This window comes from Protopterus annectens, chromosome 3.part1 (genome assembly GCF_019279795.1).
Source record: "Protopterus annectens isolate FY-2018-M chromosome 3.part1, PAN1.0, whole genome shotgun sequence".
Lineage (NCBI taxonomy): Eukaryota > Metazoa > Chordata > Ceratodontiformes > Protopteridae > Protopterus > Protopterus annectens.
In genome coordinates, this window is record NC_056732.1 from 588,849,710 (window position 1) to 588,876,631 (window position 26,922).

A 26,922-nucleotide genomic window follows, 5' to 3' on the forward strand; every position below is an offset into this window, starting at 1 on the left:
GGAGGTAGCGTGAGTTTTTCCAGAACAAAATTGAGGTCCCAGGTAGGTGTTGGTGCTCTCCTGGGAGGCCTAATGTTCTTGGCCCCTCTGAGAAACTGCCTTAAGAGTGGATGTGAAAATAAGGGAGGATCCGTGTTGTAGTGAGCAGAAATAGCTGAGGCGTGGATTTTAATAGATGAAAAAGAAAGCCCTTTGTGTAACATCTCAGTTAGATATTACAGAATCTGAGGTATGTCAGGCTGAAGGGTATTTTGGCCTTTAGCTTGGTTCCAGGCGCAAAACCTTTTCCATTTGTCTGAGTAGGCTTTCCTGGTGCTGGGCCTCCTGGACTCCAGAATAACTTCCATACAGCTTGTGAGAGATGAGCTGGCTGGTTGCCTAGGTGATTTGCCATGCAGCCAAGTTTAAGGTTTTGAGCTGGCTGTGTAGAATCTGATTGTCTTGCTGTGTGAGCAGGTGGGTAATTTGTTGTAGAATCCATGGTGGGCCATGAGCCATATTCCTTAATAGTGGGTACCAGTGCTGGCGTGGCCAGTCTGGAGCAATGAGTATCTTTCGGTGTCTCTCCATCCTGAATTTCAGTTGCACCTTTGTGAGAAGTGGTAGTGGAGGAAAGACATATACTGTTAGCATTTTCCAACTGAATGAGAGTGCATCCACTTTCCAAGCTTGTTGGTGAAAAGTCCTTGTGCAAAACTTTGTTAGCTGACAGTTTTGAGGGCTGGCAAACAGGTCTATGTCTGGGAGCCCCCACTTTTGAGTTATCATTGCGAATACTTGTGGATCCAGTTTCCATTCGTGGGGATCCATGATGTTTCTGCTTAGGTCGTCTGCCAATATGTTCTTTTTTCCTGGCAGGAATTGAGCTTGTAATTGAACTTGGTAAGCCAGTGCTGTGTTCCATAAGGTTATTGAATGCCTGCATAGAGGGTAGGAGTGTGTGCCCCCTTGTTTGTTTATGTACCACATTACTGTGGTGTTCTCTGTCCTTATGATAAGCTGTCCTGGATGCAAGAGGTCCTTGAAGGCTGTCAGAGCATTTTGTACAGCAAGCATTTCTTTTTGATTGATGTGCAGATTCCATTGATCTGCTGTCCATAAGCCTTGAATGCACTGTCCTGCCATGTGTGCCTCCAGGCATAGTCCGATGCATCTGTCGTCATAGTTTGCCTGGCTGGGGGTAGGGTGAAAGGCTGACCCTTGTTGAGATGACAAGCCTGTGACCACTATAGAAACTCCTGTCAAAGGCAGGGAATGAGAGTTATCATAGTTTCCAAGCTGTGACTGTGTTGAGTCCATACGCTTTTTTAGGTACCATTGTAATTTCCTCATATGCAGTTTTGCAAATGGTATTAGTAGTATGCAAGATGCCATGAAGCCCAAGACCTGCAGAATTTTTCTTGCAGGGAGTTGGGTCTTTGTTGCCATTGTTCTGAAGTATTGAGTTAATTGTAGTTGTTTGTCTGGCGTCAGATAAGCCACCTGGGCTGTTGTATTCAAGCTGGCACCCAGGAATGTCATAGCTTGTGAGGGCACTAGTTTTGATTTCTGTTCGTTTACTGTGTACCCTAGGCAACTTAGAAGATGTCTTACAAAAGCCAGGTGTTGTAAGAGAATGTCCTTGCTTTCTGCTTGTATAAGACAGTTGTCCAGGTATGGGTATATTTGAATTCCCCTCTGTCTGCAGTATGCAATTACTGATGCCAGGCATTTTGTGAAGACCCTGGGTGCAGTAGATAAGCCAAAGGGCAGTGCAGAGAATTGGTAATGGGTTGAACCTGCAATGAAAAGGAGGTAACTTCTGAAATTTTGTCTGATAGGGACATGCAGGTATGCCTCCTTGAGGTCCAGCGTTACTAGCCAAGCTTTCTTGCCCAACATGGGAAGTGTTAGCATCTTGAATTTGGGTACTTGCAAGAAAGTGTTTAAAATTGAAAGGTCCAGAATGGGTCTCCAAGCATTGTCCTTTCTGGGGACTAGATAGAGCCTTGAGTAAAATCCTTGGCCTTGCTCCTGTGTAGGTACCAGTTGGATGGCTTTCATGTCCATGAGAGCTGTAACTTGTTTTTGTGCCTCTGCCCATTGATTTTGTGGCAGGTTTGGCATTCCTTTTATCCTTGGCAAGGTGTGGAAATGGAATCTGTATCCGTGTGAGATAATGTCTAGGACCCATTTGTCCTTTGTGACGATGCGCCAGTTGTCTGCAAAATGTGTTAATTTTCTTCCCAAGGGAGCTGCCAAGAGGGTTTTGCTTGGCAGTTTGATGTTTAAGTCATTGTGTTTGCCTTCTAGTGGTTTGGGACCTGTCTTCTCCTTCTTTCTGTGTTGTAGTGCCCCATTGGCGAGGTTTGTAAGGGATCTGTGCTTGTCCTCTGCCCCTTAGGCACCTGTATTTACCCCTCTGTGGCCTGTCAGAAGCTGGAAAGGACCAATTTTTTGTTGGCCAATTTCTGCTGAAGCGTGGGGGCTGTACCTGTAAGAAATCTTTGACCATCTGCATAGATTTTGCCTTATCCTCCATTTTCTTTAATACCGCCTCTGCTTTAACCCCAAATAAAACATCCTGCTGTAAGGGCTCATCCAGTAACTTTGCTTTAACATGATCAGGCAGAGATTGTTCCTTTAACCAAGCATGCCTACGTATAACAGACCCAGTAACAGCTGCTCTGGAGGAAGCTTCCAAGGCTTCAAAACCACATTGTAAAGTATGTTTGCCCACCTGTTCAGCTGCATGCAACAGATCTTGCATTTCCTTGAGTTCAGACTGTTGAGGGAGCGTGCCCATCTTTTGTTTTATTTGAGACATAAGGAATTGCTGGTATTTAGGCATGTGAAATTGACAATTTAGTGCTGTCATAGCTAGAGTAGTAGAGGAGTAAACCTTCTTCCCCCACCTGTCTACTGTTCCTGGAGTCCCTTTCCGAAGGTACAGGATTTTTAGCCATAAAAGCCTTAGCCCCTTTGGGACCTCAGGAGATTGTCTCTGGATCAGCAGCAGGGCTTTTGTAAAGGAATTTGTGAGAGTCATGCACTCTATAGTATCTATCTGGTTTGGCTGGAGCAGGAGGCAGAGAATCTGGATTTAAACTAGATTCTAAGAAAACATCATCTACTATGTCCAAAACAGGGGGGATAGCAAGAGGTCTGTGCTGGGGAAGTAAAAGAAACTCCCGGAGCCTTTTCTTTGAGTCAGAGTAGTCCTGATCCTCCCAGTGGAAATGTTCCCTCATGGTGTGTAAGGTTTCCCCAAAGGAGTAGTCTTCAGGGGGAGAAGCCGAGGGAATTGAGTCTTCAGCATCAGAATCTTCATAAGGGGTAAAGGAGTAATCCTGTTCCTCAGAGGAGCCTGAGGAAACAGACACCTGATCAGAGGAGGCATAATCCTCCTCTTGTCTAGGTCTTTTGTCAGGGGGGGTTGGGAACCCCTGATCAAAGAAATCAAATCTTCAGCCATTTTAAGCATCTGTTTCTTAGGCATAGGGGCTTGACCTGGAGACTGAAGTGTAGGCTTTTTTGGTTTTAGAGGAGTCCTAAGCTTAGCATAGGATTTTATGGTGAGGGTAGTTGGTCTGAAGACACCTTCAGAAACCGAAGGTGTTTCTGCAGCACCAGCTTCTCCTACTGCAATGTCATCGGTTGGGCCTAAGGAAAAAGGCTGCGTCGGCCTAGAAATCTCTGCTGGGGGATCCGATGCGGCCTGGGGATCCAATTCAGCGGTAGCCAGGGGCTGCATAGGCACCTCACTGAAAACCAGAGAACCGGCGACCGGGCCAGCCGAGGCCTCGGAGTCTGGCTTGAATCTAGGCTGCCTGTCCCTATCCTTGCATTTTTTATGCACGCCGGTAGTCGGTTGCTCTGACGACATAGCATAATTAAATTTTCTACCGAAGTAGTGTCATGCAAAATCAAAGCAACACTTTATAGTTCGCTTATTGAACCTAGCACAAAACCGACAACCAGTGACGTCGTGGTCTGGGCCTAGGCAAGGTATACAAAAAGAATGAAAATCCTTATGGGGTATTTGCTTCCCACAAGAAATGCAATTGTTAACTTTTTCTGACATCGGACTGAGGCAAGTAAAGGTTCCCCAATGGGGTACTTAGCTTTGAAGACTTCGGACTGAAACTCGATTTGAAAATCTCAGGTGTCGGCCGACTGGCACTTGTGAACTGCTTCTGTTTTGGGCACTGCGCGGCAAGAAAGACTGAAGAAAATGGCGTCGGATGCCTCTGATATACCCCTGGCGCTCTGACGTCAGGGAAGAAGCGACAGCAACCAACGCCGGACCAAGACTTTGGAATTCTGGCTGACTGCAGGACTGCCTGACGGCATGATAACCTAAGTGTGATGACTGCAGCAGGGTAACATGATGAACATCACACAATCTAGGTACTACAGTCCTGTAAAGCTAGTATACAAAGTGTAATTAAATACATCAGCAGTGGAAGCAGTTCAGCTTTGAAACTCAACTAAAGTGTGAGAAATGTAACAACTAATACAGGATTCTTATGAAATATAGTAAAAAGAATCAGCTGACATGCACAATGATACTTATTGTCATTCTTATGACCAAATAAATAACCCAATTAGTTGTAGAAGTAATTAGTTGCTTAATTTTGGCATTTGCAAAGATAAATTATTTTGTCACAATACCATTCTACAAAATGTACAAATACCACAAGGCAAACAGCTCAATAAAACAACAGATTTTCTGTTCCTATTGGCAAACTTACAACAGATAGGAATAAGTTCACATAAATATTTATTTGATTGCAATATACCCTAATGTTTATAAAGTAAATTCCTAAAGCCATGGCTGTTGGTTCCATAGGTAGTAATAAAAGTGAAACTAAAGTCAGTTGTGGAAATATGCTCTGTATATGTTTTGGAGTTTGCTGTCTTCCTCATTTACCACTGACCACAAATCTCCACCATATTTGTCTTCCATCTGTACCTCACCTCTCCATATGGGAGAGGTCTTCCCTTTTCAGTTATGTTTGGCTTCCCCAGTGATGCAGACCCTATAATTTGCAATGTGGTATGTAAATAACTGAAAATCTATCACCATCTAAGGGTTTTCATTTTTGATAGGCTGTAATCTCCCCCAAGACCTGCAACGTATGGGTCTGCAAATGCAACACATGCATGGCTCCAACATACTAGTGTGTTTTCACATGCACCCATACAGTCAGCATGGGCATAGCCTCATGTTTTCACCATGTCTATGCAATTAACTCTGTACCTAGTGATAGCCTCTGACCTCCCCCTGATGAAATACCTATCACAGATAATTCCTACAGCATCTTCCCAAGGTCAGGCTGCTCTCTGTCAGCCACTCTGGGGGAATTCAATAAACCTTCAGGATTCTTTTTTGTGTATGCATTGCCCCGTGATACGTACATGAGCACGAAAGGTTTTAGATTCAGTAAGTGCTGCTTAGCAGTGGGCAATCACATGCAAACAAGGAAAGTTCCGTGTAATGCAAATTACCTCATAAGCTGCTGATTTATATGCAAATGACCCAGGTGGAATGATCCAACAAGCATGAAGGCATCCATGTAGAGCCTGTGTCCATGTCCGTAGTGTACATGGAAATTTTTCATTTACATTAGTGTCCACAGAAAGAAGGGGATATAAAAGTCCACAAATATGGACATAACTCCCCTGAAATGGTTTGATCACATACAGTGATATGTGAAAGATGCATTGTTAATGTCAGAAAATGCAAGGGAATATGTAAAAATATATTTTTTATGATTTTGGCATGTTTGCACTGTGCGCCACAGTGCGCAAACATGCCAAACTGAAAAATAAAAAAAAAGGGAAAAAAGTATTTTATAATGCTTGTCAGAAATGTGTTACAGGACATTGTGTCAGGTCTGTACCATGGTGCATTGCTGCTGTTGCCTAGATCATACGGCTATGAACCATTTAGTTACCTGGCTGTCAGCATGGATATGTATGCAAATGGGGTGAATGTGTTGAATCGCTAAAAGGAGCAACTGTGTCTGCAGATCCCTTTCGTGTAGCCTGCTACACCATCTTGATATTACCACTGGATAACTACCACAGCAGGAGGGGGTGTCCGTTACATTTTGGAATTATTAAAGACCCAGTGTGCATATTTGCATGGTGTGCTGCATAGCTGAGTGTGTTCACACAAAGCTTAATGTGTACGTTTGGTAGACTAGTCACATGACAGTGATGATTCTTTAGGAGTGAGTAAGCTATGCTGAGCGATGCCATGCTGCGCACCAAAGTAGGGCCATTAAATTATGTTAATTGCAATTTAGGCAGCTGAAATACATAAGTAGCCAATCACATATGGTGGACCTACAGTACACCTGTATAAAGTATGCATGCACCCTACAATCTGTTTTTCCCTCAGTACTCTGAAGCACTGGAGAACTGACTTGGAAATTTTAACTGATGAGATAATGCTAGGGACTGCTACAGCTATATTACATCTACATGTACTAGTAGCTGAAGTCAATACTGCTGGTGCTGCTAACAACAGACCTAGGCTGAGAAGGAGAAGCATGTCCAGGCCCAGTGTAACCTTCTAGGAGCTACATGATCTGGAGATTGTAGAGCGCTACAGGGTGAACAGGGACATATTACAAGAGCTCACTGAGCTCTGCCACCCTCAACTCAGATCCAGAACAACAGATAGGAACCCATCCCAGTGGAAACAAAGGTATGTCTTTCCCTTAGGATACTATCTACAGGTACTTTTTAAAGGCCAACTGGGAACATGATGGGGTCTCGCAGACATCTGCATCCAGGATACTCCACCTGTTCCTAGATGCTATGTTACCACATGCCAGTGAGCAGATCACACCCCCCCTTGAGGTGAGGGCCAGCAATATGCAACGGTTTGACCATGTAGCACACTACCTGAGGTACTGAGTGCTATAGATTGCACCCATGTACACATCAAGGCTACTCCTGGTGAGCAGAGTAGAATTTATGTTAACCGCAAAAGGTACCACTCCATTAACTGCCAGGTCATGTGTAATGCCCAGGGGATTATCCTGAATGTGTATTCCGGCAGCTCTGGTAGTTATCATAACTCCCATATCTGGTGAATGATCACAGCTGTGCCAGATTTTTCTCGGGGGGACATACCACGTGGCCATTTACTGGGGGATGCTGGCTACACCTTGGAAGCGTGGATGATGACACCCATCAGTAATGCACACACACCCACAGAAAAATGTCATAATAAGGCACACACAAACTAGGGACATCATAGAGCATGTGTTTGGGCTGCTGACGTCACGTTTCCTGTGCCTAGATATATCTGACATAGCCCTGCAGTTTTCTTCAGATACATCTGCACATATATTCACAGTATGTGCTATGCTACACAATATGATCCTGTGGAAACAGCTGCAGCAGGAGCAGCAAAGGGAAGGCATACACAGTCCCCTACCAGCGCCTAAGTCACCACAGCCACAGTCACAGGAAGACTTGTAGGAGGAACTTCCTGCTGATGTCTCTGTAGACAAATGTGGACATGCACAGTTTGCCCTGGTGTTGGCTAGAAGGCAATACATAGCACATTCACTGACAACTGTAGGACTGACACCTTACTCCTACTCACATACAGAAATTTTAAATTATGGCAGGCAACCCACACATCCATTACCTACTGATGTATTAGCTGTGTACTGCTTGCATCAGACAGAGTCAAGCCCTGATCTATGGGTGTGTTAGCTGCTGCATTTGCAAGATAAGTTCCTATCCTTCACAGTACTCATAAAGATTATAATGATATGGCATTGTATGTATGGATCTGGTACATTACACAAGTAAATACAGTGGGCTACTTGCACAGAAATTCCATCCACAGGGGACTACAGATACAAATTCTACTAACTTGTTTCCAGGATTATTAATTAGGCCCCATTCATGGAATACTCATGCAGACCTTCTGCAACACAGTACTGGTACATCTGTCAAGGGAGATGTTAGACAGTGGGCTGACATGACAGTCACACTACTGCATATCCCAGCACAACAAGTGGTGGTGTTCCACCACCCCAACAGAGCAGTGTTCCCTTGAAACTGCTGCAACACAAACTCACAATGGTATAGTAGCATGCTATGCAGTCTCAGGACAGTAACAAAGAAATTGAGCATACATTATCTATATCTTACTTAGCACAGGAATAACTATATACATATATGTGCAGTTGAATATGTGATGAATGCTTGCTGGCTGCCAAGCAGCCTGTGTGGCTCAAAGGACTAGGGAAATTAGCTTGTATAGTAGCATTCCAGGTTCTAATCTAGACATAACCACTTATTTTGGATGTCAGGTAGTGCTACTTTTTGTTTTAGAGACTGTCAGTCTTGTGTGTGGTGCAGTATTATTAAACTTTGTGACATATTAATTACATTACACAACTGAAGAAAGTCTTAGCCAAGTTCAGTAATGGGCAACAGTGCCAAAACAGGGACAGATGTCATATTTTATGTGCAAAACACAAATCCTGGACTGGAGTACAGGAAGGTATGGGCTGGAGTCAGGTTATAACTACCAAAACCCCAACTGGGCATGCTTATACACTTAGTTAAGCAGAGCGAAAGTCTGTTGCTTCCCACTCAAAATGACTTGTTATATACAGATATGTCTACAGATACATACATTCAGTATCTCATGCTCCCTGTAGATATAAATGTCAGAATGTATATAAAATCTATACACACACACACACAAACACACACACACACACAGATATATATATATATATATATATATATATATATATATATATATATATATATATATATATTATATATACATAGACACATGCATCTTTGTCTCCACCCATACATCCACATAAGAAGTATACATATATCATACACACACACACACACACACACACACACACACACACACACACACACATGTATAGTTATGCCTCAATTATCTACAGATATATGTTTATATGTCTGTGAATGTCTGTATTGTCCTACATACCCTGATAATGGTGATTAAAGCTGCAGTACGACACATATATACTGTGATGTTGCTCAAAGGATCAAATGTAAGGGCTCAACATTAGATAAGGCACTTCCCTACAGCCCCCTGTGCATATATACATACAGCAACAGGTGAACAGATGGTGTTAAGTACCATGTTGTGTATGCATGCATTTACAGAAAAGAGCACATTGTTTTTGCCCACATGCTTGCCCATCCAAATGCAAACAGCCACATAATGGGTAAAATGGCTACTGTAGAGACATAGCTAGGATAAACAACAGTTATCTGAAGGCAAGGCTACTAGATGCAGAGAACAGTTGAGAGTTAATGTCACTCTGCAGCCCACAGATGCTGTTCAACACAAGCCTAGTTTATGTATTCCACCAGTATTTGCCTGCAGTCATGTACCAATTTGACTTCCGTGGCATGTGCTGTAAATATGGTGATCTGTAGTGTATAACATCTATATAGGCAGAGGTTCTACTTTCCACTTGGGTTGTATGTGTATGCATCCCATTGCATAAGAAATGGAAGTCCCGCATTTCAATAGGCCTGTACTTTTTGGCCCTTGCAGGTGCTGTTGGCCTCCAAACCCTCTCTTCCAGAAGACCTGCTGATGCCATGTACCTTAGCACTACCATTTTCAATAGTGATGCCAAATTTAAGTCATGGCATGTGATGTAAATACTGTCATCTGTAGTGTATAACACTACATAGATAGGGGTTCTAACCTCACTCCAGTCCACTTGATGTGCATGTGTGGGCCAGCTGGTTTCATGAACCTTAACACTACCAATTGCCATATTAATATATTTAAGCTGTGGCATGTGCTGTAAATGTTGTCATATGTAGTGTGCAACACTAGATAGGTAGGGGTTCTAATTTCACTACAGTCCAGTGTGTGTGAGTGTGTGTATGCATTCCCTTGCATAACAAATTGGAATCTCACATTTTAATGGACCTGCACTTTTTGGCCCTTGTTGGTGCTGCTGGCCTCCAAACCCCTTCTTCCACAAGGCCTGCTGATATTATGTATCTTAACACAACCAATTGCCATACTAATGGCAGACTGAATTCATGGTGTGTACTGTAAATACTGACATCTAGTTATCTTGGGGTTCCAACCTCACTCTGGTCCACATGCTGTGTTTGTGTGTGCACCCTCTGCAAAATACATGTGATCACCACACTGGCTTACACACATGGGAGGTTTTGCAATATTTTGGTAGTCTTAGGTGACGTGCACCTACAAAGTCCTGACCAGAACAAGGCCTGCTGATGTCATCTACCATAACAGTACATAAAGAAACACTAACGGCACACTTGAGGTGTAGCCCGTGCATCAAGTACTGTGATTTCTATTGTGTACCATTAAATAGGTAGGTGTTTTAATCTAATTGCAGCCAATGTGAACTGTGTATGCTGTGTACTATTCTGTATATATGATTTTTAAAGTGGTGCTATTCTCACTGTAGCAAGGTGTGTGGCTGTGTGTGTGGATGTTACAACATTTTACTTCAGTGTATGGGATCATAGGACCATTGGACAGTAGTAGCCTAATGGACGTTGGTGACATAAAATTCTAGTCAAGTTCTAACTGATATTTACACAATCAGCATACATTACCCCTGTCTAGAAGGGACACACACAGAAGCTCTGTGGTGACTTAACAGTCATCTATATAATCATACAGACTGCATCTGCAGAAGGCCAATGAGGTGCACTTTGCTGTTTGGTGAGGGTCTGTTTCAACACTTTGTGACAGTGTGGTACACATAACTCCCCCACCAGCATGTATTATTACCGTCACATACCAGGTAATGGGACCTGATAACATCCCAGGCTGCAAAATACATGAACACAGGCAGGGAATTGCAGCACTTTTAGGTGCCTGATGCAACCAAAATCTGAGTACCGGCTTTGTCCTAGCTGAGTGGTGGACAGCCACTGCCATCCCTTTGCACAAAGGTGGAGCATCCACTGATGCAGCAAATTATTGACCCATCATCATGGAACTTATTAACAAGGACATTGGCAAACTCCAAACACTTTATACCATACAGTTTGGTTTCATCAGGGGAGGTCATGCCTGTTAAATTTGGTCAACTTCTTTGAGACAGTCTCCAAAGCCATGGATGAAGGGAAGACAGTTCACACTGTCTACCTTGACCTGGCCAAAGCCTTCAATACTATTCACCACTGGGTAGAATACAAAAACTCTCTAAACTAGGCATCACTCTGTATGTTACCAGATGGGTGGCAAACTGGTTTACTGATAGAACCTACCTACTCAAAATAGGGGAAGTCACCTCAAGCAGTAGACCCCTAATGAGTGGTGTGCACCAGGGATTGGACCTGGGGCCTATGTTGTTTGGGATATAGTCTTCTGAGGTGCAGGCCACAACCAGTGGGCTATGGCTAACCAAGCTTGCAGATGACTGCAAGCTGGCCACTGTCATCAATTCCCCTTGTGATGTGGACATCCAAAAGGTTGTCATACAAACAAATCCCTGGTTCTAGAAACATGGCCTCAAACTGAATGTTAAAATATGCTTCAATATCCCCTTTTGCAAAGAGTGATGTCCCCATAAATTATCGCAATACTAACAAAGACCTAAGCACCCAATCAGTCGTGAGGAACTTGGGCACCCAGGTTGAAAGCAAATGACTTTTGACCATCATATTGCTTCCATTGTACAGAAAGCTTTCTACATGGCCCACCTCATTAGGAAGGGTATGTCATCCAGGAACAAGGAGGTCATAACATTCCTGTAGTCTCCCCTTATAAGACCCATTATTGAGTACAATGCCCCTTTTGACATGTACCTCAAAAAGAACATGCAACAGCTAGAGAGACCACAGAGGTTCTCACCAAGATAATCCAGGGCCGCAAACATCTAACCAACAGAGATAGGCTAACAGCCCTGTCCCTCTACCCAGTCTCATCCAGACTCCTCAGAGGTGGCCTCTGTCTGGCATACACAGCAATCTGAGACCTCAGCTTGATGGGACTGCTGCATATATGTAAGTCAAGCTCCTCTTGAGTAACCCGCATGTGCAACCTCAACCTGGCCTGTGATATCAATAGGACTTGTTGGCAGGACAGATTTGTGACTCAGAGACTCCCTCTTCTGTGGAATAGACTCAATGTCAAGGTAAAGCCCAGTACCTCATTAACCCATTGTAAGTGCAACCTAGATAACTGGATGGGGAACAGAAAATACACCCCTGGGATTCCACCTGTGTCTTTGCTGGACAAGGGCATCGGGTGCTAATGGGTCAGAACATGGGCTAAATTCTTGGGCAGGCTTGTAAGGGTCTTGGGGGCCAATAGCCTAGTATCTTCCTATGATCCTATGTCCTTACAGCAGGTAATACATGTAACATTCCACTCATAGAGTTGTAGCATGTCCAATACAGCAGGGTCACACAATGCCCTGTATGGAAGGCAGAAATCACTTCTGAGTGGTCTATATGACACAAGCTACAATAACAGTAATTGCACATGATCCCCTTAGGTAAAATACTGTGGACTTGAAGTTTCCTTGTGAGGCAAGTTTCTGTTGTGTCCAATTGCCAGTGGTGCTTGCAAAAGTATGTGAGAAAGTGTCCATTACAGTGAAATATTGGCATGCTGAGGGAAGAGTACACAGAGGTTATAAACACAGAATTATTGAGTGACAGTGCCCTCACTAATGACATGAGCATGATATACTACCCATCTTACCCCTGTGGAGACATAGTGCTCTATGATAAAGTAGGTGTAAACCTGTGTGGTCAGGCCTGTGTGTCCATGTATATCACCCCTGAGTATGTACATCAGGTGTGGCTAATGAAGTGCTACATACCAGGAACATTGCTGTTACAGAAGGAAATGATACGACATACACATTTGCATGGGGTTACAGCCATGGGTATGCAAACAGGCATATGTTCATGAAGACCCTCTTTTGGGAGTGTGACATAACTGGGAGATTAGGTGACTGCTCCCAGTTTGCTATGCCATAAGGTACTTCTTGTCCTCCTGTCAGCTACAGTCAAGTTTATGCAGTTGTACAAGTGGTACACCTTGCAGTGAAGATGTGGATACCCATGCATGCACAAAGAACTTGTTCAACGTTGTGGTCATTACTCTGGTCTTGCTAGTCTGCACTGCCTGTCAGGTTACCTGACAGCACACTGGATGTTGTGTGACATGATGTGGGAACATAGACATATGTTCAAGTTACATAAATGTACGATCTGACATACATAGAACAAGTGTGAATACACACACTTTGGCCAAAGGTGCCCACCCCTGTCCAGAACACTTCAGATCCATGGCATGTAGACATGCACAATGAAACTGATGATGGTCAGGCTGCATGAACTGCTGTGACATTCTGACCTGACAGGCATCACTGCCACTGTGGTGCTTGCCCGAGCAATCTTGCACGTGCATGTCACCAGACATTGTACATCGCAGTGTGACACTGCAGCTGTGCTCCAACTCACCATCTGCACATTGCCCTACTGAAACCCAAGAACCCTGGAATACTAGGCATAATGCATATCACACTGCAATGATGTCCCTGATTGCTACTCAAGGCATCTACCTAGTAAAGGGTATGTCAAGGCTACAGAGCCTTGTATGAATGGGACAACTATGTGGATGAACAAACAGGTTGTGACCTGCCCCTCATGTGTAGTTTGGTACTAATGTTTTGCTTTTAATGTGAGATGAGATGTAGGGGCAAGGTATTCCAGGAGAGAGTGGTTACACTGAGACCAGTACTTATAGTAGACAGGCACCAGCAATTCAAGTGATGCCCCTGTTGCCAGCCTTCCTCACAAGGTAATTGTGTCAGAGCAGTACACACTGCTTGAGTGGTGTGCAGCTGCAGGATAGCTGTGTGAACAGTGCCTCCTTACCTTTTCCAGGGTGCACGTATGAGGTTGCCCCCCCAACTGCTTACCTATGGTCTCTACAGACACAGACATGTTGGTAGACTACATTCTTGGAAACCATGCTGGACTTAAAGTCAATACATAGTTGCACACAGGGAAAGTAGCATTCAGTGACAACTGGTGTCCCCAGGTGTCTCAGTAGTGTCACATTCACAGCCATGAAAGCACTTATCATGGAAATGATCACCTGCAGACACTGGCCCAAATGCAGTTTGTGTTGTTCAAGGTCAGATGATGCCTACCCTAAGCTTTGTACCAAATTCAGTGATATAGACTGCTATGTATGATGGGAAAGTTACTCATCCCACCTACCATGGCCCGACAACGCATTCGTCAAAATTAGGCCATGAGGCATTGTGGACACACTGTGGAGGTGTTTTATAAACTTGCATGTCAGCCGCTGGATAGCCAAGTGTTTGACAGTCATTATCTGGGAAGATAGGTTTTTGTAGGCCAAAGCTACAATGAGCCCAGTCACCAGTGGACTACCCACACACATCATTCCTGGGACTACCCCTCCTAGTCATTCCCTTCTCTGCAATTACAACCACTGTCAGTGACCTCAGGCTGTCTATATTTGCAAATGATTGCAAATGATGGACTGTCACTGTTTTGCACACAGGACCAACACTGTGAACCACCTGCACATCCAAGAAAGGACTAGTACAAGATGTACCTGTTGTACACAGCTGCACCTTGACTGTGGTATAAATAGACCATGCTGGGGAGACAGATATGTAACCATGACACTACACATTACATGTAACCAGCTCCCTATCCATGTGAACCACACTTCTGCTGAAATGCACATCATGCGTAAGTAATACAATGGGATGCAGAACAAGGCAATCATAACTGGATGAGCACAAATATCTGTAGTGGACACAGGGCTGTAGATGGTGCATCTCATATGCCACAGCTTGTAGATATGTCACCTCCCAGAACCCTGCTTATATTTATCAAGGAAACTACATCATGTCAGGGATTATGGATGCAGGAATAGGCTGAATGACTCTATTGTCCCTGTAGCCAGTGATACACATATGAAGCTATGCATCCATGCACCTCTACTGCTTTACCTTTGCAAAGACACTGTGCTGACATTCCTTCCTGTGCATGAATGGTTACGGGTATATTATAGTACTGTAGCCATAGCTGTGTCCCAAAAAAATCCAGAATTTGAAACATAAATAGTTTTATGAGACACCATTCTTTTTGTAAGTATACAGCTATTACAACATCATCCAACTTAAACAACATCATCCAACTTAATCTACACAACATAATGTGTTGTGCTCAGTCTCACACACATAGCTTGTTTTCCCTGCATTGATGGCAAGGATGACAGGGATGTGGCACAGGTATCATCACTTGCACACTGTGTTGTGTGGTGGTGCAGGAGGCCAAGGCTGACCCAAAAGGTTGGCAAATGTGTGAGTGAGTCAGGAAGGGAATCCGGCAAGATGGACTCTGGAATGTGCTGTGTTTGTCTGCAGGTGACCTGATTGTGACAGTGGTGTGTGAGTGTCTGCATGGACACAGCCAAGCTCAGTGCTAGCCCTACTTTACTGTATGTTGGACAGCTTTGAACTATGCATGGCAGAGCTGTCATTTCCACCGTTCCCACCCCTGAACATGGGAACTGCCTCTGCCAGGAGTTGCACTGGCATTTCCATGCCCAAGATCAAAGGTGGCACTACTACCTGAGGGTGACTGCTGTCTGCTGGGACCATGTTCTCCCAGGACCATGAGCGCATGACCTGCCATGTCTTGGTGTGGACAGCTTACTTGCCTCTGGGGTGCTAGATGTACTGCCACTAGGGGAACATGAGTGAGCATAGCCACATGAACTCCCAGCTGATGTAGTTGTTGAACTACGCCCACAGGTCCAATGCTCAACTCCAACCAGATGTTCCATCACAGACAATGACCGTTCCAAGACAGATGATCTGAGATCTCTCTCAGACCACTGTCTTTCCTCTGCATCAGACAAGCAATCCAGGGTATCAGCAATGTGGTGGAGACAGTCAAGGATGTCAGACTGTGCTGCATCCATAACCTTGAGCATTCATCTGGAAGTCCTTTCTGAATGTGCCTGCACCTCCATGATGGCCCTAAACATACACTGAGTGACACTTGATGAGAAAACCTGCAACAGGTGGTGAACGGAAAGCAGGTGTCCCATGAGCACCCCTATCAATCTGCCTGTGTTGAACCTTGCCATCTTTTTTGCTATGGCCAGTATCAACACTCACTGCAGCCATAGTACCCATGCTTTCCTGTTCACTGTCCCCTCTCTCTGACTGTCCAAAATCTGTGACCTCAGGGGACTGGGTACACATAGGCATACTGATTGTGCAGGGTGATAATGAGGGCGGAAGAGGGATGTAAACCTCTGTGACAGATTCATCCCCTGCAACCCCCTGTGCTTCACTTTGGCCACCACCATCATCAGAGTCTGAAGATACTGACATCAGGTTGTGAGGGGATCAGAGACCAATCCCCTGGTCACCTGTGATAAATAGGGAAAAGCAGTACATTAGCACATGCACTACTATGGTCTAGACCACTATCTTGCAATATATGTCAAGCTGTATACAATGCTGTCAATATTACAAACTTGTCTAACCCCACCCTCATACATCAGGACCTGATGACATTACTTTCTAAAAAACCTCTGCAGTTGCTTGTAAATAATAAGCTGCTTATTCAAGAATCTCATGAGCAACAGTGATGTACACTGCTGACATTTGTCAACACATTGCACAGGTGACACATAAGGCAATCTGAACTGTCCTACAAATACTGCAAATCTAACAGTGTGGTCACAACTACTAGGCATAGGTATGACTGTAAGCCACGTTCCATTAGTAAAACTCTGTGAGCTTGGCAATTATGCAAACAGTACATCACTACAACCAGCAGGACTGGGATGACACTTTAGCAATTACAATGCACTCAATCTACATCTGTATCACAACAGTGTTATGCTTACCAGGAGCAAGATCATGGCCACGCCTAATTCCTGATGGTCCTGTGAAAAATTGAGCGAGAGGTAATGTAAACAACAACCTATGTTGCACTAAAACAGTTAATATGCCCAAAGATCTCACATTTGCAGTACATATTATGTTACTTGTTATGTAGGTCACACTGCAAATGACCCGCCCTAAAAAAATAATACCTGCCACCCACATAAAAGTATGTACACTGTGAAACACCAAATGTACAGTATTCCAATGCTTATCCAACTAAGCATAATTGGACGTTCCTCTTGTGTGGAAATGGTGGCACCCACATCCACAACATACCATGTGATAGATGCCTATGAGCTGTCCTGTGTTCCTAGGTTCACCAGGAATTCCTCTGTGGCTAATAGGGGTTGTTCCACTGCAGGCCCTCCACCAGTGATACTATGATCCTTGGCCACACCTGCTTCTATTTTCCGGGTGGAATTTATCATACCTGTAGGATGGTGTCACACCTGTTCGTATGTCCTTTTCTGTTGTCCAATGACATTCACATTGTGAACCAGATGAGCCCACAGTGCTGCCCTCTCTCCCACTCTTTGTCCTCCCCCTGGAGAGCAGGTACTGGTGATGCTGAGGCAGGGCATCCAGGATAGCTTCATTATCAGCCTCTGTAAAAGGACCCAGGTGTCTCAGCTGCATATCTCCTGACAGACAACAAAATTGGAATATATATCAGGATCACATATGTGGCAGTATAGTATGTAGAGATACAGCAATAACAGATGGCTGCCAGTAATCACTGTTTGTTTACACATCTCACATTTGACACCATGCAAACATAGTAGCGGTGTAGATGTGAGTAGGATAGTGACAGTACTCATTTATCACTGCTTGTACCATGACAGATACTATTGTATGGTCACACAACCAAAACAAAAGTCCATTAAGTTGTGGCCCATATGTGTAAACCCCCCTTGTAATATGTAAAACAAGCAATGCCTCACAAATAGCAGTGTAGTATTATCAACTCTATCAACATGAAATTCCCAGGAGAGTGGTACACCTATGTAACAGAGAGCATTCTACCCATACTGTTCACTAGTTGATCTGTAGTTTTAACCCATCTGCAGATCAGTGACATATCAGAGGTACAGCTCCGCGAAAGGCTTACTGCTATAATCCCCATTCCCCCAAGTACATGGATAAATATGCATCATGTTGGAAACAAAATGGTTACATACCTGATGGAATACGGTATTCCTCTGTTGAACAATACAAGTATATAGTTGTGGCAATGAGTTGACCATAAAAAGTAACTGTCATACACAATGTTTTTCCTAGCTAGCTGTTTGCCTTCTTAACATGGTTCTGTATTAGAGAGTGGATGGCCTCAAAACCAATCTGTGCTTCTGAACTGCAAATTGCAGCCATCACATCTGCTTTGCATTATACTCAGCCAATCCCATCAACCAATGAACAAGATATAAGGCCTCAATGTACATTATGACCCCTTTCTCTATTTTGGGTTTGGAAATAGTGGGGGACAGATCCTATGTCACTGCAGAGAGGGTGTCTGTAGCAGCTATTATTTACATAAAAATGTGTGTGCTATAGTCTGGAGCTGAAGGTGATACTGCAGGCAATAGGCATAAGCAAACAGGGTGAACACTTTGCAGGACAACAAGCTGTAAGAGTAATGTGGGACTTGTGGAAGCCTTGTTTTATAGGCAGAGCCACATTGAGTGTAGCCACCCCACTGGGACGTAGGGTATGTGTGTCAGGTAAGTGTGCCAGCAAAAGGTATCAGTAAGACAATGTAAGCCAAAATGCTTGGTGTGTCCTACAAAACAGGTAAGTGGGCATTAGCTATGATATCAGGCAGGTGGACAACTGCCAGATCACATGTTATGCCATGGTATTCCCCTGTTGAGTGTGTGCTGGTTGAGAGTGTGCTGGCAACCCTTGCATTTAGCTCGACGGCCATATATAAGTTCATAGGTTTATATGTAGGTACTAGGCTATTGGCCCTAGGGCTTATATAAGCCCAGCCAAAAATGTACCCTGGCTTTTGCCACCCAAGAAAATTATTTTCTTGTGCCCCTGTTGAGCAGAGCCACAGAGGTGATCCCAGGGTAAATTTCCTATTTCCCATCCAATCATCAAGATTTTTCTTGAAGAGTGCTAATGAGGAGCTTTGTTTGATATAGATAGCTAGTTTGTTCCAGAGTATGGGAATTCTCTGGGACAGGAATCTCTCCCTCCAGCATGTTCTGTTTATTATGGTGACAAAGCTTAGGTCCCTAGAACGTGTAGCTTGGAGGGATTGGGATTTCATTAAGTGGAGCATGTCCAACAGCTCTGGGTTTGACATAGCTTTGTATGTTAGACAGAGATCGCCTCTCAGTTGGCGATATGCGATGGAGTAAAACTGGAGTCTTTTGAGATGGTCACCGTAGGGCATCTGTTTGAGGCTGGTGGTAAGCCACTTTGTGAGGTATTTCTGAGGCCTTTCCAGTGGTAGATGTCTTGTGAGGTACATACCAAAAGAGGCACTGTATTCTATAATGGGTCCAATGAGTGACAGTAGAGGGGAACAATAACCTCTTTTTTCCTGGATGAGAAACCTTTTGTGATGAGGTGGGCCACGTAGAAGGATTTCCTGACTACTGTGGTGATGTGATTATCAAAGGAGAGACTACTGTCCATCTGTGTCCCAAGGTCTCTTATTACACTTTTGGTGTTAAGTAGACGACCACTTATGTGATAGTTCATGGATACAGAGTATTTAATAAGGGGATGACAATGCACATTTTGGCAGTGAGCTTGAGGCCATGGCTTTTAACATATATGTATGTTACTTGTGCATCTGTGGTTGCTGTGATATCACCAGCAAAACATTGTGAGCTGTAGTATGATATTACTGGGACACTATTTCAGTACATACTTCAACATCCAGTGGGAATGCAGCCTACTGCATTACCTGTTGCACTAGGAGTAGGATGAGAGTGGCCCTATCTGCATGCCTCTGCTCTCTGTAATATAGATGCAGATATTTCAACTGTACTGCTTTTGGTGGATAAATAGGTGATGAGACATACATACATATCACATTTTGTAATACTGATGGCCACATACATGTATTTTCATTGGTAGATGCAGCTGTACTTGAACCCAGGACCATGTGTATCAAAAAGCAATTTTTTCAATGCATTTTACAGACTGCACTACAGAGTCACTGCTGTGGTAGGTGAATTCATACATGTTGTAGTTATCATTTCACAGCTATCTACTTTTAAATACTGCACTTACATGTATTTCTATGTGTATGGCTTTAGAGTGCTGTATTTGTATAACAGAGTTCCAGTTGACATCTTCCTTTCCATTAATGTTTTATCAAGTGAGTTCCTGCATGTTGTTGTCAAAACTGCAGGGTTACCTGCTATTGGATACCTCAATTATGTGTAAGCATACGTGTGTGCCTTTATAGTGATGTATTTGTGTACTAGAGTGCTAATTGCAGTACTACTTTTGTATGAATCTCTTAACTGGTTTGCATAGTGCTGAGTGATGCACCATACCGTTTAAACATGCTTAATGGGTAAACTACAGAATTATTATGTTTTGCTTAAAACACCTGTTTTTATTAGCAGCTGTATAGCTTGGCAAGGTGATTCACTGTTATGGAGGTGTGATGGTCCTGGGTTTGAAATAGGGCACAGGTGTAATTTTTGAACATGATTAATATTTTTACAAAAACATATATCAATGTAGTGCTATTTAGCATAGCTAAGCGATGCATCGCGCCACACTGCATCATGTAAAAAAATCTTTAAAGAAAAGAAAAATGTGGAGATAAGACAGTGATGGAAAAGGGTGCAAGCAGGGGAAAACATAGTGAAAGGCAGGTAGGGATGTTCAGGATGAGTGTAGGAAAGAACGATTGCTATCCATTTCTTCATCAGCAAAAACTGTGCATTTTAACAGATCTTTTAACTGAATTTGGACTCTCACCCCCAGAGAAGGGTGACGACAACCTAACTGTGTTGTCAAGCCAATTGGACCAAATTACATGTGTCCAGTGGACATGTGTGTGAAATGGAGAGCTATGTATGGGAAAATATTTGTTTTTGGGACAGGTGAACATTTTTTTTAAGGTGAGAGTGGAATGTTGGAGAAGAGACATGGGTACGTGTAGGGGAGACAAATTGTGAAAGTGAGTAAGCTTTTGCTGACAGACAAGACAGCCAACAGGGTTGGTGTGTGACACAAAAGTGGGGTGAACACCTTGGATTATTATAAGCTAAGCAATGCTTAATTGATTGCTTAGGATGTAATGAGACACATTATTTAAATGAAAGGAAGATGGGAGTGGAGAAATGTCTGAGGAAGCAGTTGACAAACTGTGAAAGTGGTTACATGTATTTGTTATTTTTAATAAAGTATTTTAATCTGGATTCCTGTCACTCATTTTACCTCATTCTATATTTTGTCTATGGAGTTCTTCTATTTTTGAATGAGGCATTCATCTGGAAATGCTGGTTAACTTTAGTGTTTTTCACATGTTTAAGTGGTGCTTATCAAGCAGCTTTTCTAAATGTAACAATTTTGTTTTTGTATGAAACCATCCTTTAGGTCACCTTACACATTTTCACATCAAGAAATTTAAAAAGGTATGAGTACTCAAGATTTGAACCTGGGACCTACTACACTTTAGGCCATATCTCAACCTATTTAGCTACTGTGATAGTAAGAAAACCACTACATCTTCACATAAGCTACCTGTTAGCATTGCTAAGCACCCTGCCATGCCACACAAATGGCCATTAAAAAAAATCAATAAATTAGTAACATCCAGTTTCTATTTTTAGATGTCTAGCAGGTGTTAGCTGTGCATGTGTGAGTGCAGCTTGGCACCACTGTGCACCATGCCACGCAGTGCAAATGGGCATTAAAAAAATAAAAAATAATGAACTTCAAACATATTTATACACTACCTGAGTACATTACAAAGATTCTTATCCTGTGCATAACATCTATCCAGGAATTTCCTGAACAATCCACAATGATGGGACAGCCACTACACTGCTGCTTGCATGGATTTAATATCAGTGTTACCGTGATCTCCCTCAGCAGCGGGACATGATTAGCATGCATGGCTCACTGCTGAGGGGGAACTGTGGCCGTGTACACAGGTAAATTCTGTGTAGGGTCTATATGGAGCCTACATGGACTTTATTGAATCCCGGGATCAGTCTTCTTCCTCCTTACAGGACCATTAGTATCCAACCTACTCACTGAAAGGTAGTCACTGTTAAGATCAACTGGAAGTAAACCTTTCATTCCAGTGGAAAATTTAGCAGTGTTAATATTTTAGCATTTTCACTGCTTCATGACTTCAGAATGTCCACTAGAATAGATTTAGCTTTAGTGATTCTTGGTGTAGATGAATGCTTGATAGTTTTAAGAAGAGTTATAAGGATTTCATAGGTTCATAGGTGTTTACTAGGTTAACAGCCATAAAGGCCTTTTAAGCCTAGCCATGCATCCCAAATCTCTGACAAGTTCTAATACCCTTGATAAGTTTAAGTATGGGCCTGGGAAATGAACTATTTACAAGTTACCTCTGTCCATTAGAGACATAGGTGGCAAACCAGGGATGAATTTCTGGTTTCCTATTCAATTGTCCAAGTTGGACTTGAATTGGTTTAGGGAGGAGCCTGTTCTATAGACGGGGTAGTCTCTGGGATACATACCTATCTCTCCAGCAGGTCCTATTTATATCGCAGGCAATGTTTAAGTCTTTAGAATGGGTAATTCTGGTGCTGTTTGTTTTGTGGATATGCAGGAGGTCCATCACAGTGGGGTCTGACAATGCCATGTATGCCAGGCATAGATCTCTCCTCAAAAGCATGTAGGAGAAAAAATACAGCAATAGGGTCTTGAGGCGGTCTGCATAGGACATATTACTTACTCCCTGTATTTTTTAGTGAGGAACCTCTGTGGATGTTCCAATTGTTGGATATATTTACCTGGTTAAGTACATCTAAAGGCAGGTGTTGTTCTCAATGATAGGTCTGATGAATGTCAAATACAGTGAAACAATGACTTCCTTGGACTTAGATGCCATACCTTTGTTTATAAGTTCCATAACATAGAATAAGTTCCTCACCACTGTAGACACGTGATGATCAAAGGCTAGATTGCTATCTATGTGTGTCCCTATGTCCCAGACTACTGGGTCATCTCTAAGGGGTGTGTTGTCAATATGATAGTTACCAGGGATGGATGACTTCCCAAAGGATACTATTATGGCATTTAGTTTTAGTCCGTGGCTCTGACACCAGTTGTTTGTCTGTGTCAGACCCTCCTGGAGAACATTTGTGTCAGTGTGAGATTCAATGACAGCTCCTAATTTGCAATCATCTGCAAATTTAGTCAGCCAGAGGACACTGACATTGGCCTTCACTTCTGAGATGTAAATGCCAAAAAAGAGCGGTTCAAGGACTAATCTCTGAGAGACTCCACTTGTGATTGGCCTCTTTGTAGAGGTGGACTCCCTAATTCTAACTTCTTAGGTCTTGTCTGTGAGCCAGTTGGCTATTCACCAGGTGGCACATGGGTTTGTACCTAACCTCTTGAGTTTGTCAACAATACCTGAGTGGGATATTGTGTCAAATGCCTAGGCCTGTTCAAGGTAGGCAGTGAGAATGACTTTGTCCTCCTCCATTGCTTTCGTGACCTTCTCAAAGAAGTCCACCAGGTTGAGTAGGCATGCTCTGCCCTTGATTAAACCAAACTGGGTTGGGTCCAGTGTCTGGAGGTTTACTATAACTCTATTGATCATCTCCATGATAATGCTTTCCATGGCTTTACATATAAGACTAGTGAGACGTATGTGTCTGTAGTTTCCAGGGTCTGTAGATGACCCAGCTTTGTGCAGAGGGATGATTGTTGCCTTTCTCCATTCATGAGGCACGAAGCCTGTTTGGAAGCCACAGTTAAATAGTAATTCCAGAGGTCCTGATAGGTCATGTTTCATGCTATTAAGGAGACATCCTGGGATATTGTCGGGGCCCATTGATTCAGTATTCTTGGTCTTTGAGACAGCATTAAGGACCTGTTCCCTAGTGATAGTAAGTGGAGTTAAATTTGATGATATTTCCTGAGAGAAGGTTGAGGAGGAGAGAGGGGTAAAGTTGGAGCTGAGTTTATCAGCCAGGAGGTTTGATATATATTTTGGCTCAGTATAGGTGGCTCCATTTACAGTGAGGTCTGCACACAGTTGTGTATTGCCTTTGAGGTTGTGGACATAGCTAAAGGATGCTTTGTGGTTGTCCTTGGCCTGGGAGGCCAAACCTACCTCTAATTTGACTTTGGTAGACTTTATTTGTCCTCTGAGTTGTTTGTTTAGTTTGATGAGAGTGCTTTTATCCTGCTGGGTGCTGTATCTCTTAATTTTTGCCATAATTTTCTTCCTTCTGTTATACATCTGATTGATTTTGTGATTCCACCAAGGTGGCTTGATTTTTGAGTTAGTTATGTACTTCTTTCTGATGGGTACAGCTGCCTCTATACAGCTATGCAGCTATTAATATGCTTGTATAGGGTTTCTGTGAATAGTTCTGCACAGGCAGAGGTGTTCTTAGGGTTTACCGGGGCTTGAAAGTTTTCCAGGTTCTCACTTAATAGCTGGTGGTTAGCCTTAGAATAGTTTCTGAATATTCCAGGTTTAGCTGGGGGTCTAGATTTTATTTTTACTTCAAAGGAGACCATTTTGCGGTCTGGCCTTACTAGGGAAGTTCATTACAGTAGAGGTTGTGCAGCAGTCTCCCATATTAGTGAGGACCAGATCCAGAATGGTTGCACCCTAGTTGGTGTATTGACTATCTGATCCAGGGAGTTTGTTTTTTACAAAATGCAGGAATCTCTGTGCATGTATGTTTGGTGTCGTATAGGATTCCCAGTTAATAGTTGGGTAATTAAAGTCACCCATGAATATGGTACTGGGTTGGATGGTAAGTGTTCCTAATAAGTTTAAATACATGGTATGGGTGTCCTGGGTCATAGAAGGAGACCTATAGATTGCAAGGAAGTGGTATTGAATTTTACCTATGGTGATTTGAACATGGATCAGCTCAAGTCCATTGTCCTGTTTGACCAGCCTTAAAGTAAATTTATTTTTGACGTAAATAGAGACACCTTCACTTTTAGTCCCTATCTGTAAAGTAGCTGGTCTAAATGTGTGGAAGGCATTGTAACCCTGCACTGTTGGTGTGCTCTCTGTGGCTTTAAACCATGTCTCAGTAACCACACAGACATCAGCATTCTGTAGGTGATGAGAGCTTCTAGGGAGTGGAGTTTTTTATTTAGACTCCTAGGACTGAGCAGCAATATCTTTAGATTTTCTTGCTTTTGATTTGCTATGTTGGAAGTACTTTCAGTTTGGCATTGATTTCAGAGTACAAAGCTTGAAGACATTATTTCTCACTGTGCAATAAAATGAAAATACAAAATGAGGACCACACCTCAAACCTGAAATGAGTAAGCCATGTTTGAATTTAATTAAAATCTTTCTAATGTCTGACTTCAGAGCAATGTAGCTTGCCTTGGATAGATTTAAATAAATGTTATTTATTTCATAGGTTTCTAAATAGCTTCACTAAACTAGAATGACTCAGACTGCTAACTGCCTTTCTTCTAGCATTCAGTTATATCTAACCCTCATTCAAACTAATATGGATTCTCCCTACCTTTTTGCCTAAATCATTTCTCCTGACAGTCTAGGCAAGTAGTTTATCCTCAGACAAACACTACATATTTATTTACTTTTGTAATCCCACAAATGTCATGCATATACCCTCACCTTCAGTTTCTTTACCTCATCTTGTAGAACTTTATTATGCACTATTAGGTTCCATATTGTAATTCTGTGATTTGTAACTGTGAGTCCTGGAATTATAAACAGAAAACGTACAAAAATGTAAAAGAACAGTGGGTGTCAAACATTATTATTCTTTTTTTAAACTTGTTTTTTTTTTGCAGAAGGCAACCCCAACTGCACTCATATACTCACCATACCCCAAATGTATATCTATACGCAGTGGTGCAGCAGTAGCATTGTTGCCTCACAGCAAGAGGTTCTCCCATTCGATTCTCGGCTGGAGTGCAGGGAGTGCCTTCTGTGTGGAGTCTGCATGTCCTCCCCGCGGTTAGGTGGGCGTTCGAAAGATATGCGTAAATGGGCGTGACTTCATTGAAGGTTGAATGTCGAGCACCTCGGCGTTCATGGAAATCTACTGCCAATCATTAGCAGACCGGAGTTCTGCTGTGGCGACCCCTAACCAGGAAAAAGCTGAAAGACAAACAACAACAACAACCCCAAACGTATATCCATATCTGTATATATATATATATATATATATATATATATATATATATATATATATATATGTGTGTGTGTGTGTGTGTGTGTGTGTCCGAGATCATAATACCTCAGAGAAAAAGGCTAAAATCCAATCCAAGAAAGAGTAACCTCAGGCTTGATATATACACGCCCATATTTTCAGTCATTCAATCTCATTATATTAACCGGTTCATACTTTTGAGTCTTTGAATACCAAAAGGTTGCCATATTATATTTTTTGTAGTCCAGCATACAGTCGTTCACTAGTTAGTCTTGATCTAAGAATCATTTTAAATCAAATAAGCTAACTTCCAAATTTTTTATCATCCCACTCTCTTTATTTCATTGTAAAACTCCATATTCATAGTCCTGTTAAGCAATTCAGAGATCATTTCTTTTATATAGTAAAAATGCATACATAGCCATTTAATTGTATCTTACATGATATGTGGGATAAACCATATAATGTGCAATGAAGCTGTCTGCTTCCCAAACTATTCTGTAAGGCTACTAACATCCTCCACCCCCCAACTCAAACCATGAAACACATACTTCACAAAACCAGTGTGCCACGCAATCACAACCCTCAAGGCAAAATAACATACT